The sequence below is a fragment of the Taudactylus pleione genome, unplaced genomic scaffold (assembly GCF_031769625.1).
Source record: "Taudactylus pleione unplaced genomic scaffold, aTauple2 ptg000154l, whole genome shotgun sequence".
Lineage (NCBI taxonomy): Eukaryota > Metazoa > Chordata > Amphibia > Anura > Myobatrachidae > Taudactylus > Taudactylus pleione.
This window is the reverse complement of record NW_028284556.1, coordinates 30496459-30510697: the sequence shown is the minus strand read 5'-3', so window position 1 is coordinate 30510697 and position 14239 is coordinate 30496459. Positions and strand designations below refer to the sequence as shown.

The 14239-nt window shown below is 32.6% G+C and overlaps 9 non-coding genes across 9 annotated transcripts; all 9 read left to right on the top strand.

Annotated features, from left to right (window-relative positions):
- Positions 1-1025: 1025 nt before the first annotated feature.
- On the top strand, positions 1026-1108 carry TRNAL-UAA (transfer RNA leucine (anticodon UAA)). Its single transcript has one exon. It is a non-coding gene; the product is annotated as a tRNA-Leu (tRNA).
- Positions 1109-2825: 1717 nt separating this feature from the next.
- On the top strand, positions 2826-2908 carry TRNAL-UAA (transfer RNA leucine (anticodon UAA)). Its single transcript has one exon. It is a non-coding gene; the product is annotated as a tRNA-Leu (tRNA).
- Positions 2909-4631: 1723 nt separating this feature from the next.
- TRNAL-UAA (transfer RNA leucine (anticodon UAA)) lies at positions 4632-4714 on the top strand. Its single transcript has one exon. It is a non-coding gene; the product is annotated as a tRNA-Leu (tRNA).
- Positions 4715-7327: 2613 nt separating this feature from the next.
- TRNAL-UAA (transfer RNA leucine (anticodon UAA)) lies at positions 7328-7410 on the top strand. Its single transcript has one exon. It is a non-coding gene; the product is annotated as a tRNA-Leu (tRNA).
- An 825-nt stretch (positions 7411-8235) lies between these two features.
- On the top strand, positions 8236-8318 carry TRNAL-UAA (transfer RNA leucine (anticodon UAA)). The gene has a single exon. It is a non-coding gene; the product is annotated as a tRNA-Leu (tRNA).
- Positions 8319-10041: 1723 nt separating this feature from the next.
- Positions 10042-10124, top strand: TRNAL-UAA (transfer RNA leucine (anticodon UAA)). The gene has a single exon. It is a non-coding gene; the product is annotated as a tRNA-Leu (tRNA).
- A 1723-nt stretch (positions 10125-11847) lies between these two features.
- TRNAL-UAA (transfer RNA leucine (anticodon UAA)) lies at positions 11848-11930 on the top strand. The gene has a single exon. It is a non-coding gene; the product is annotated as a tRNA-Leu (tRNA).
- An 819-nt stretch (positions 11931-12749) lies between these two features.
- On the top strand, positions 12750-12832 carry TRNAL-UAA (transfer RNA leucine (anticodon UAA)). The gene has a single exon. It is a non-coding gene; the product is annotated as a tRNA-Leu (tRNA).
- An 831-nt stretch (positions 12833-13663) lies between these two features.
- Positions 13664-13746, top strand: TRNAL-UAA (transfer RNA leucine (anticodon UAA)). The gene has a single exon. It is a non-coding gene; the product is annotated as a tRNA-Leu (tRNA).
- Positions 13747-14239: the final 493 nt, after the last annotated feature.

Genomic DNA, 14239 nt, shown 5'->3' with positions numbered 1-14239 from the left:
TATGTAGTTATTTAGACTCGAAGCTGTATAATGATTAAAGACAAGTTAACAGAGCATATTGAAAAAAAGATGAACATTTCAATAGTGCTTAATTTGATAAACTCCTTGGCTAAAGCACCAGGATGGCCGAGTGGTTAAGGAGTTGGACTTAAGATCCCATGGATTTATATCTGCGTGGGTTCTACCCCCTCTCCTGGTATGGTTTTTAATTTCAGTTTCCAAGATATGTACAATAAAGAATGTCATCAATTAGGGAAAAATAACTGACAGCAATACATCCTCGATAAAAACAGGGTTATGTGAAAGGACAAAAAAAGAAGCTATTTCCATTAAAAAATCAAGAGCAATCGTTATAGTTGTACACATTAAAAATGTTTAATACCTACAATTTCAGTAATTTAAAATTGACAATGCACATAGAAAAAAATATGAACATTTCAATAGTGCATATCATGATAAACGCTTTGGCTACTGCACCAGGATGGCCGAGTGGTTAAGGTGTTGGGCTTATTATCCAATGGATTTATATCTGCATGGATTCAAACCCCACTTCTGGTGTGGTTTTTAATTTCAGCTTCCAAAAAATGTACAATAAAGAATGTTATCAATTAGGGAAATTTAAAATTGACTGCATCTTTCAACAAAAACATGGTCGTGTGAAATTACAGAGAAAGTAACTATTTCTATTATAAAATCAAGAGCAATCGTTATAGCTGTACAGTTTAAAAAATGGTGAATACAATCAATTTCAGTAATTTAAAAATTGACAATCCACATAGAAAAAAACATGAACATTCCATCAGTACTTGTCATGAAAAACACTTTAACTACTGCAGCAGGAAGGTCATACCAAACATACTTTCAGAGATAAGAAGAAATATAGGTATTCTAATATACAAAAATCAGAGCTATGTAGTTATTTAGACTCAAAGCTGTATAATGATTAAAGACAAGTTAACAGAGCATGATGAAAAAAAGATGAACATTTCAATAGTGCTTATCTTGATAAACTTCTTGGCTACCGCACCAGGATGGCCGAGTGGTTAAGGCGTTGGACTTAAGTTCCAATGGATTTATATCCGCGTGGGTTCGAATCCCACTCCTGGTATGGTTTTTAATTTCAGCTTCCAAGATATGATAGAATGTCATCAATTAGTGAAAAATAACTGACAGCAATACATCCTCGATAAAAACATGGTTATGTGAAAGGACAGAAAAAGCAGCTATTTCCATTTAAAAATCAAGAGCAATCGTTATAGTTGTACACATTAAAAATGTTTAATACCTACAATTTCAGTAATTTAAAATTGACAATGCACATAGAAAAAAATATGAACATTTCAATAGTGCATACCATGATAAACGCTTTGGCTACTGCACCAGGATGGCCGAGTGGTTAAGGTGTTGGGCTTATAATCCAATTGATTTATATCTGCATGGATTCAAACCCCCCTTCTGGTGTGGTTTTTAATTTCAGCTTCCAAAAAATGTACAATAAAGAATGTTATCAATTAGGGAAATTTAAAATTGACAGCCGTATATCTTTCAACAAAAACATGGTTGTGTGAAATTACAGAGAAAGTAACTATTTCTATTATAAAATCAAGAGCAATCGTTATAGCTGTACACTTTAAAAAATGGTGAATACAATCAATTTCACTAATTTAAAAATTGACAATCCACATAGAAAAAAACATGAACATTCCATCAGTACTTGTCATGAAAAACACTTTAACTACTGCAGCAGGAAGGTCATACCAAACATACTTTCAGAGATAAGAAGAAATATAGGTATTCTAATATACAAAAATCAGAGCTATGTAGTTATTTAGACTCAAAGCTGTATAATGATTAAAGACAAGTTAACAGAGCATGATGAAAAAAAGATGAACATTTCAATAGTGCTTATCTTGATGAACTCCTTGGCTACCGCACCAGGATGGCCGAGTGGTTAAGGCGTTTATATCTGCGTGGGTTCGAACCCCACTCCTGGTATGGTTTTTAATTTCAGCTTCCAAGATATGTACAATAAAGAATGTCATCAATTAGAGAAAATTAACTGACAGCAATACATCCTCGATAAAAACATGGTTATGTGAAAGGACAGAAAAAGCAGCTATTTCCATTAAAAAATCAAGAGCAATCGTTATAGTTGTACACATTAAAAATGTTTAATACCTACAATTTCAGTAATTTAAAATTGACAATGCACATAGAAAAAATATGAACATTTCAATAGTGCATATCATGATAAACGCTTTGGCTACTTGCCTAGGATGGCCGAGTGGTTAAGGTGTTGGGCTTATAATCCAATGGATTTATATCTGCATGGATTCAAACCCCCCTTCTGGTGTGGTTTTTAATTTCAGCTTCCAAAAAATGTACAATAAAGAATGTTATCAATTAGGGAAATTTAAAATTGACAGCCGTATATCTTTCAACAAAAACATGGTTGTGTGAAATTACAGAGAAAGTAACTATTTCTATTATAAAATCAAGAGCAATCGTTATAGCTGTACACTTTAAAAAATGGTGAATACAATCAATTTCAGTAATTTAAAAAATGACAATCCACATAGAAAAAAACATGAACATTCCATCAGTACTTGTCATGAAAAACACTTTAACTACTGCAGCAGGAAGGTCATACCAAACATACTTTCAGAGATAAGAAGAAATATAGGTATTCTAATATACAAAAATCAGAGCTATGTAGTTATTTAGACTCAAAGCTGTATAATGATTAAAGACAAGTTAACAGAGCATGATGAAAAAAAGATGAACATTTCAATAGTGCTTATCTTGATAAACTCCTTGGCTACCGCACCAGGATGGCCGAGTGGTTAAGGCGTTGGACTTAAGATCCAATGGATTTATATCTGCGTGGGTTCGAACCCCACTCCTGGTATGGTTTTTAATTTCAGCTTCCAAGATATGTACAATAAAGAATGTCATCAATTAGGGAAAAATAACTGACAGCAATACATCCTCCATAAAAACATGGTTATGTGAAAGGACAGAAAAAGCAGCTATTTTCATTAAAAAATCAAGAGCAATCGTTATAGTTGTACACATTAAAAATGTTTAATACCTACAATTTCAGTAATTTAAAATTGACAATGCACATAGAAAAAATATGAACATTTCAATAGTGCATATCATGATAAACGCTTTGGCTACTTGCCTAGGATGGCCGAGTGGTTAAGGTGTTGGGCTTATAATCCAATTGATTTATATCTGCATGGATTCAAACCCCCCTTCTGGTGTTGTTTTTAATTTCAGCTTCCAAAAAATGTACAATAAAGAATGTTATCAATTAGGGAAATTTAAAATTGACAGCCGTATATCTTTCAACAAAAACATGGTCGTGTGAAATTACAGAGAAAGTAACTATTTCTATTATAAAATCAAGAGCAATCGTTATAGCTGTACAGTTTAAAAAATGGTGAATACAATCAATTTCAGTAATTTAAAAATTGACAATCCACATAGAAAAAAACATGAACATTCCATCAGTACTTGTCATGAAAAACACTTTAACTACTGCAGCAGGAAGGTCATACCAAACATACTTTCAGAGATAAGAAGAAATATAGGTATTCTAATTTACAAAAATCAGAGTTATGTAGTTATTTAGACTCAAAGCTGTATAATGATTAAAGACAAGTTAACAGAGCATGATGAAAAAAAGATGAACATTTCAATAGTGCTTATCTTGATAAACTCCTTGGCTACCGCACCAGGATGGCCGAGTGGTTAAGGCGTTTATATCTGCGTGGGTTCGAACCCCACTCCTGGTATGGTTTTTAATTTCAGCTTCCAAGATATGTACAATAAAGAATGTCATCAATTAGGGAAAAATAACTGACAGCAATACATCCTCGATAAAAACATGGTTATGTGAAAGGACAGAAAAAGCAGCTATTTCCATTAAAAAATCAAGAGCAATCGTTATAGTTGTACACATTAAAAATGTTTAATACCTACAATTTCAGTAATTTAAAATTGACAATGCACATAGAAAAAAATATGAACATTTCAATAGTGCATACCATGATAAACGCTTTGGCTACTGCACCAGGATGGCCGAGTGGTTAAGGTGTTGGGCTTATAATCCAATTGATTTATATCTGCATGGATTCAAACCCCCCTTCTGGTGTGGTTTTTAATTTCAGCTTCCAAAAATTGTACAATAAAGAATGTTATCAATTAGGGAAATTTAAAATTGACAGCCGTATATCTTTCAACAAAAACACGGTTGTGTGAAATTACAGAGAAAGTAACTATTTCTATTATAAAATCAAGAGCAATCGTTATAGCTGTACACTTTAAAAAATGGTGAATACAATCAATTTCAGTAATTTAAAAATTGACAATCCACATAGAAAAAAACATGAACATTCCATCAGTACTTGTCATGAAAAACACTTTAACTACTGCAGCAGGAAGGTCATACCAAACATACTTTCAGAGATAAGAAGAAATATAGGTATTCTAATATACAAAAATCAGAGCTATGTAGTTATTTAGACTCAAAGCTGTATAATGATTAAAGACAAGTTAACAGAGCATGATGAAAAAAAGATGAACATTTCAATAGTGCTTATCTTGATAAACTCCTTGGCTACCACACCAGGATGGCCGAGTGGTTAAGGCGTTGGACTTAAGATCCAATGGATTTTTATCTGCGTGGGTTCGAACCCCACTCCTGGTATGGTTTTTAATTTCAGCTTCCAAGATATGTACAATAAAGAATGTCATCAATTAGGGAAAAATAACTGACAGCAATACATCCTCGATAAAAACATGGTTATGTGAAAGGACAGAAAAAGCAGCTATTTTCATTAAAAAATCAAGAGCAATCGTTATAGTTGTACACATTAAAAATGTTTAATACCTACAATTTCAGTAATTTAAAATTGACAATGCACATAGAAATAAATATGAACATTTCAATAGTGCATACCATGATAAACGCTTTGCACCAGGATGGCCGAGTGGTTAAGGTGTTGGGCTTATTATCCAATGGATTTATATCTGCATGGATTCAAACCCCACTTCTGGTGTGGTTTTTAATTTCAGCTTCCAAAAAATGTACAATAAAGAATGTTATCAATTAGGGAAATTTAAAATTGACTGCATCTTTCAACAAAAACATGGTCGTGTGAAATTACAGAGAAAGTAACTATTTCTATTATAAAATCAAGAGCAATCGTTATAGCTGTACAGTTTAAAAAATGGTGAATACAATCAATTTCAGTAATTTAAAAATTGACAATCCACATAGAAAAAAACATGATCATTCCATCAGTACTTGCCATGAAAAACACTTTAACTACTGCAGCAGGAAGGTCATACCAAACATACTTTCAGAGATAAGAAGAAATATAGGTATTCTAATATACAAAAATCAGAGCTATGTAGTTATTTAGACTCAAAGCTGTATAATGATTAAAGACAAGTTAACAGAGCATGATGAAAAAAAGATGAACATTTCAATAGTGCTTATCTTGATAAACTCCTTGGCTACCGCACCAGGATGGCCGAGTGGTTAAGGCGTTGGACTTAAGATCCAATGGATTTATATCTGCTTGGTATGGTTTTTAATTTCAGCTTCCAAGATATGTACAATAAAGAATGTCATCAATTAGGGAAAAATAACTGACAGCAATACATCCTCGATAAAAACATGGTTATGTGAAAGGACAGAAAAAGCAGCTATTTCCATTAAAAAATCAAGAGCAATCGTTATAGTTGTAATTGTTAATACCTACAATTTCAGTAATTTAAAATTGACAATGCACATAGAAAAAAATATGAACATTTCAATAGTGCATACCATGATAAACGCTTTGGCTACTGCACCAGGATGGCCGAGTGGTTAAGGTGTTGGGCTTATAATCCAATGGATTTATATCTGCATGGATTCAAACCCCCCTTCTGGTGTGGTTTTTAATTTCAGCTTCCAAAAAATGTACAATAAAGAATGTTATCAATTCGGGAAATTTAAAATTGACAGCCGTATATCTTTCAACAAAAACATGGTTGTGGGAAATTACAGAGAAAGTAACTATTTCTATTATAAAATCAAGAGCAATCATTATAGCTGTACACTTTAAAAAATGGTGAATACAATCAATTTCAGTAATTTAAAAATTGACAATCCACATGGAAAAAAACATGAACATTCCATCAGTACTTGTCATGAAAAACACTTTAACTACTGCAGCAGGAAGGTCATACCAAACATACTTTCAGAGATGAGAAGAAATATAGGTATTCTAATATACAAAAATCAGAGCTATGTAGTTATTTAGACTCGAAGCTGTATAATGATTAAAGACAAGTTAACAGAGCATATTGAAAAAAAGATGAACATTTCAATAGTGCTTAATTTGATAAACTCCTTGGCTAAAGCACCAGGATGGCCGAGTGGTTAAGGAGTTGGACTTAAGATCCCATGGATTTATATCTGCGTGGGTTCTACCCCCTCTCCTGGTATGGTTTTTAATTTCAGTTTCCAAGATATGTACAATAAAGAATGTCATCAATTAGGGAAAAATAACTGACAGCAATACATCCTCGATAAAAACAGGGTTATGTGAAAGGACAAAAAAAGAAGCTATTTCCATAAAAAAATCAAGAGCAATCGTTATAGTTGTACACATTAAAAATGTTTAATACCTACAATTTCAGTAGTTTAAAATTGACAATGCACATAGAAAAAAATATGAACATTTCAATAGTGCATATCATGATAAACGCTTTGGCTACTGCACCAGGATGGCCGAGTGGTTAAGGTGTTGGGCTTATTATCCAATGGATTTATATCTGCATGGATTCAAACCCCACTTCTGGTGTGGTTTTTAATTTCAGCTTCCAAAAAATGTACAATAAAGAATGTTATCAATTAGGGAAATTTAAAATTGACTGCATCTTTCAACAAAAACATGGTCGTGTGAAATTACAGAGAAAGTAACTATTTCTATTATAAAATCAAGAGCAATCGTTATAGCTGTACAGTTTAAAAAATGGTGAATACAATCAATTTCAGTAATTTAAAAATTGACAATCCACATAGAAAAAAACATGAACATTCCATCAGTACTTGTCATGAAAAACACTTTAACTACTGCAGCAGGAAGGTCATACCAAACATACTTTCAGAGATAAGAAGAAATATAGGTATTCTAATATACAAAAATCAGAGCTATGTAGTTATTTAGACTCAAAGCTGTATAATGATTAAAGACAAGTTAACAGAGCATGATGAAAAAAAGATGAACATTTCAATAGTGCTTATCTTGATAAACTTCTTGGCTACCGCACCAGGATGGCCGAGTGGTTAAGGCGTTGGACTTAAGTTCCAATGGATTTATATCCGCGTGGGTTCGAACCCCACTCCTGGTATGGTTTTTAATTTCAGCTTCCAAGATATGATAGAATGTCATCAATTAGTGAAAAATAACTGACAGCAATACATCCTCGATAAAAACATGGTTATGTGAAAGGACAGAAAAAGCAGCTATTTCCATTTAAAAATCAAGAGCAATCGTTATAGTTGTACACATTAAAAATGTTTAATACCTACAATTTCAGTAATTTAAAATTGACAATGCACATAGAAAAAAATATGAACATTTCAATAGTGCATACCATGATAAACGCTTTGGCTACTGCACCAGGATGGCCGAGTGGTTAAGGTGTTGGGCTTATAATCCAATTGATTTATATCTGCATGGATTCAAACCCCCCTTCTGGTGTGGTTTTTAATTTCAGCTTCCAAAAAATGTACAATAAAGAATGTTATCAATTAGGGAAATTTAAAATTGACAGCCGTATATCTTTCAACAAAAACATGGTTGTGTGAAATTACAGAGAAAGTAACTATTTCTATTATAAAATCAAGAGCAATCGTTATAGCTGTACACTTTAAAAAATGGTGAATACAATCAATTTCACTAATTTAAAAATTGACAATCCACATAGAAAAAAACATGAACATTCCATCAGTACTTGTCATGAAAAACACTTTAACTACTGCAGCAGGAAGGTCATACCAAACATACTTTCAGAGATAAGAAGAAATATAGGTATTCTAATATACAAAAATCAGAGCTATGTAGTTATTTAGACTCAAAGCTGTATAATGATTAAAGACAAGTTAACAGAGCATGATGAAAAAAAGATGAACATTTCCATAGTGCTTATCTTGATAAACTCCTTGGCTACCGCACCAGGATGGCCGAGTGGTTAAGGCGTTGGACTTAAGATCCAATGGATTTATATCCGCGTGGGTTTGAACCCCACTCCTGGTATGGTTTTTAATTTCAGCTTCCAAGATATGTACAATAAAGAATGTCATCAATTAGTGAAAAATAACTGACAGCAATACATCCTCGATAAAAACATGGTTATGTGAAAGGACAGAAAAAGCAGCTATTTCCATTAAAAAATCAAGAGCAATCGTTATAGTTGTACACATTAAAAATGTTTAATACCTACAATTTCAGTAATTTAAAATTGACAATGCACATAGAAAAAAATATGAACATTTCAATAGTGCATATCATGATAAACGCTTTGGCTACTTGCCTAGGATGGCCGAGTGGTTAAGGTTTTGGGCTTATAATCCAATTGATTTATATCTGCATGGATTCAAACCCCCCTTCTGGTGTTGTTTTTAATTTCAGCTTCCAAAAAATGTACAATAAAGAATGTTATCAATTAGGGAAATTTAAAATTGACAGCCGTATATCTTTCAACAAAAACATGGTCATGTGAAATTACAGAGACAGTAACTATTTCTATTATAAAATCAAGAGCAATCGTTATAGCTGTACAGTTTAAAAAATGGTGAATACAATCAATTTCAGTAATTTAAAAATTGACAATCCACATAGAAAAAAACATGAACATTCCATCAGTACTTGTCATGAAAAACACTTTAACTACTGCAGCAGGAAGGTCATACCAAACATACTTTCAAAGATAAGAAGAAATATAGGTATTCTAATATACAAAAATCAGAGCTATGTAGTTATTTAGAATCAAAGCTGTATAATGATTAAAGACAAGTTAACAGAGCATGATGAAAAAAAGATGAACATTTCAATAGTGCTTATCTTGATGAACTCCTTGGCTACCGCACAAGGATGGCCGAGTGGTTAAGGCGTTTATATCTGCGTGGGTTCGAACCCCACTCCTGGTATGGTTTTTAATTTCAGCTTCCAAGATATGTACAATAAAGAATGTCATCAATTAGAGAAAATTAACTGACAGCAATACATCCTCGATAAAAACATGGTTATGTGAAAGGACAGAAAAAGCAGCTATTTCCATTAAAAAATCAAGAGCAATCGTTATAGTTGTACACATTAAAAATGTTTAATACCTACAATTTCAGTAATTTAAAATTGACAATGCACATAGAAAAAATATGAACATTTCAATAGTGCATATCATGATAAACACTTTGGCTACTTGCCTAGGATGGCCGAGTGGTTAAGGTGTTGGGCTTATAATCCAATGGATTTATATCTGCATGGATTCAAACCCCCCTTCTGGTGTGGTTTTTAATTTCAGCTTCCAAAAAATGTACAATAAAGAATGTTATCAATTAGGGAAATTTAAAATTGACAGCCGTATATCTTTCAACAAAAACATGGTTGTGTGAAATTACAGAGAAAGTAACTATTTCTATTATAAAATCAAGAGCAATCGTTATAGCTGTACACTTTAAAAAATGGTGAATACAATCAATTTCAGTAATTTAAAAATTGACAATCCACATAGAAAAAAACATGAACATTCCATCAGTACTTGTCATGAAAAACACTTTAACTACTGCAGCAGGAAGGTCATACCAAACATACTTTCAGAGATAAGAAGAAATATAGGTATTCTAATATACAAAAATCAGAGCTATGTAGTTATTTAGACTCAAAGCTGTATAATGATTAAAGACAAGTTAACAGAGCATGATGAAAAAAAGATGAACATTTCAATAGTGCTTATCTTGATAAACTCCTTGGCTACCGCACCAGGATGGCCGAGTGGTTAAGGCGTTGGACTTAAGATCCAATGGATTTATATCTGCGTGGGTTCGAACCCCACTCCTGGTATGGTTTTTAATTTCAGCTTCCAAGATATGTACAATAAAGAATGTCATCAATTAGGGAAAAATAACTGACAGCAATACATCCTCCATAAAAACATGGTTATGTGAAAGGAAAGAAAAAGCAGCTATTTTCATTAAAAAATCAAGAGCAATCGTTATAGTTGTACACATTAAAAATGTTTAATACCTACAATTTCAGTAATTTAAAATTGACAATGCACATAGAAAAAATATGAACATTTCAATAGTGCATATCATGATAAACGCTTTGGCTACTTGCCTAGGATGGCCGAGTGGTTAAGGTGTTGGGCTTATAATCCAATTGATTTATATCTGCATGGATTCAAACCCCCCTTCTGGTGTTGTTTTTAATTTCAGCTTCCAAAAAATGTACAATAAAGAATGTTATCAATTAGGGAAATTTAAAATTGACAGCCGTATATCTTTCAACAAAAACATGGTCGTGTGAAATTACAGAGAAAGTAACTATTTCTATTATAAAATCAAGAGCAATCGTTATAGCTGTACAGTTTAAAAAATGGTGAATACAATCAATTTCAGTAATTTAAAAATTGACAATCCACATAGAAAAAAACATGAACATTCCATCAGTACTTGTCATGAAAAACACTTTAACTACTGCAGCAGGAAGGTCATACCAAACATACTTTCAGAGATAAGAAGAAATATAGGTATTCTAATTTACAAAAATCAGAGTTATGTAGTTATTTAGACTCAAAGCTGTATAATGATTAAAGACAAGTTAACAGAGCATGATGAAAAAAAGATGAACATTTCAATAGTGCTTATCTTGATAAACTCCTTGGCTACCGCACCAGGATGGCCGAGTGGTTAAGGCGTTTATATCTGCGTGGGTTCGAACCCCACTCCTGGTATGGTTTTTAATTTCAGCTTCCAAGATATGTACAATAAAGAATGTCATCAATTAGGGAAAAATAACTGACAGCAATACATCCTCGATAAAAACATGGTTATGTGAAAGGACAGAAAAAGCAGCTATTTCCATTTAAAAATCAAGAGCAATCGTTATAGTTGTACACATTAAAAATGTTTAATACCTACAATTTCAGTAATTTAAAATTGACAATGCACATAGAAAAAAATATGAACATTTCAATAGTGCATACCATGATAAACGCTTTGGCTACTGCACCAGGATGGCCGAGTGGTTAAGGTGTTGGGCTTATAATCCAATTGATTTATATCTGCATGGATTCAAACCCCCCTTCTGGTGTGGTTTTTAATTTCAGCTTCCAAAAATTGTACAATAAAGAATGTTATCAATTAGGGAAATTTAAAATTGACAGCCGTATATCTTTCAACAAAAACACGGTTGTGTGAAATTACAGAGAAAGTAACTCTTTCTATTATAAAATCAAGAGCAATCGTTATAGCTGTACACTTTAAAAAATGGTGAATACAATCAATTTCAGTAATTTAAAAATTGACAATCCACATAGAAAAAAACATGAACATTCCATCAGTACTTGTCATGAAAAACACTTTAACTACTGCAGCAGGAAGGTCATACCAAACATACTTTCAGAGATAAGAAGAAATATAGGTATTCTAATATACAAAAATCAGAGCTATGTAGTTATTTAGACTCAAAGCTGTATAATGATTAAAGACAAGTTAACAGAGCATGATGAAAAAAAGATGAACATTTCAATAGTGCTTATCTTGATAAACTCCTTGGCTACCACACCAGGATGGCCGAGTGGTTAAGGCGTTGGACTTAAGATCCAATGGATTTTTATCTGCGTGGGTTCGAACCCCACTCCTGGTATGGTTTTTAATTTCAGCTTCCAAGATATGTACAATAAAGAATGTCATCAAGTAGGGAAAAATAACTGACAGCAATACATCCTCGATAAAAACATGGTTATGTGAAAGGACAGAAAAAGCAGCTATTTTCATTAAAAAATCAAGAGCAATCGTTATAGTTGTACACATTAAAAATGTTTAATACCTACAATTTCAGTAATTTAAAATTGACAATGCACATAGAAAAAAATATGAACATTTCAATAGTGCATACCATGATAAACGCTTTGCACCAGGATGGCCGAGTGGTTAAGGTGTTGGGCTTATTATCCAATGGATTTATATCTGCATGGATTCAAACCCCACTTCTGGTGTGGTTTTTAATTTCAGCTTCCAAAAAATGTACAATAAAGAATGTTATCAATTAGGGAAATTTAAAATTGACTGCATCTTTCAACAAAAACATGGTCGTGTGAAATTACAGAGAAAGTAACTATTTCTATTATAAAATCAAGAGCAATCGTTATAGCTGTACAGTTTAAAAAATGGTGAATACAATCAATTTCAGTAATTTAAAAATTGACAATCCACATAGAAAAAAACATGAACATTCCATCAGTACTTGTCATGAAAAACACTTTAACTACTGCAGCAGGAAGGTCATACCAAACATACTTTCAGAGATAAGAAGAAATATAGGTATTCTAATATACAAAAATCAGAGCTATGTAGTTATTTAGACTCAAAGCTGTATAATGATTAAAGACAAGTTAACAGAGCATGATGAAAAAAAGGTGAACATTTCAATAGTGCTTATCTTGATAAACTCCTTGGCTACCGCACCAGGATGGCCGAGTGGTTAAGGCGTTGGACTTAAGATCCAATGGATTTATATCTGCGTGGGTTTGAACCCCACTCCTGGTATGGTTTTTAATTTCAGCTTCCAAGATATGTACAATAAAGAATGTCATCAATTAGGGAAAAATAACTGACAGCAATACATCCTCGATAAAAATATGGTTATGTGAAAGGACAGAAAAAGCAGCTATTTCCATTTAAAAATCAAGAGCAATCGTTATAGTTGTACACATTAAAAATGTTTAATACCTACAATTTCAGTAATTTAAAATTGACAATGCACATAGAAAAAAATATGAACATTTCAATAGTGCATACCATGATAAACACTTTGGCTACTGCACCAGGATGGCCGAGTGGTTAAGGTGTTGGGCTTATAATCCAATGGATTTATATCTGCATGGATTCAAACCCCCCTTCTGGTGTGGTTTTTAATTTCAGCTTCCAAAAAATGTACAATAAAGAATGTTATCAATTAGGGAAATTTAAAATTGACAGCCGTATATCTTTCAACAAAAACATGGTTGTGTGAAATTACAGAGAAAGTAACTATTTCTATTATAAAATCAAGAGCAATCGTTATAGCTGTACACTTTAAAAAATGGTGAATACAATCAATTTCAGTAATTTAAAAATTGACAATCCACATAGAAAAAAACATGAACATTCCATCAGTACTTGTCATGAAAAACACTTTAACTACTGCAGCAGGAAGGTCATACCAAACATACTTTCAGAGATAAGAAGAAATATAGGTATTCTAATATACAAAAATCAGAGCTATGTAGTTATTTAGACTCAAAGCTGTATAATGATTAAAGACAAGTTAACAGAGCATGATGAAAAAAAGATGAACATTTCAATAGTGCTTATCTTGATAAACTCCTTGGCTACCGCACCAGGATGGCCGAGTGGTTAAGGCGTTGGACTTAAGATCCAATGGATTTATATCTGCGTGGGTTCGAACCCCACTCCTGGTATGGTTTTTAATTTCAGCTTCCAAGATATGTACAATAAAGAATGTCATCAATTAGGGAAAAATAACTGACAGCAATACATCCTCCATAAAAACATGGTTATGTGAAAGGACAGAAAAAGCAGCTATTTTCATTAAAAAATCAAGAGCAATCGTTATAGTTGTACACATTAAAAATGTTTAATACCTACAATTTCAGTAATTTAAAATTGACAATGCACATAGAAAAAAATATGAACATTTCAATAGTGCATACCATGATAAACACTTTGGCTACTGCACCAGGATGGCCGAGTGGTTAAGGTGTTGGGTTTATAATCCAATGGATTTATATCTGCATGGATTCAAACCCCCCTTCTGGTGTGGTTTTTAATTTCAGCTTCCAAAAAATGTACAATAAAGAATGTTATCAATTAGGGAAATTTAAAATTGACAGCCGTATATCTTTCAACAAAAACATGGTTGTGTGAAATTACAGAGAAAGTAACTATTTCTAT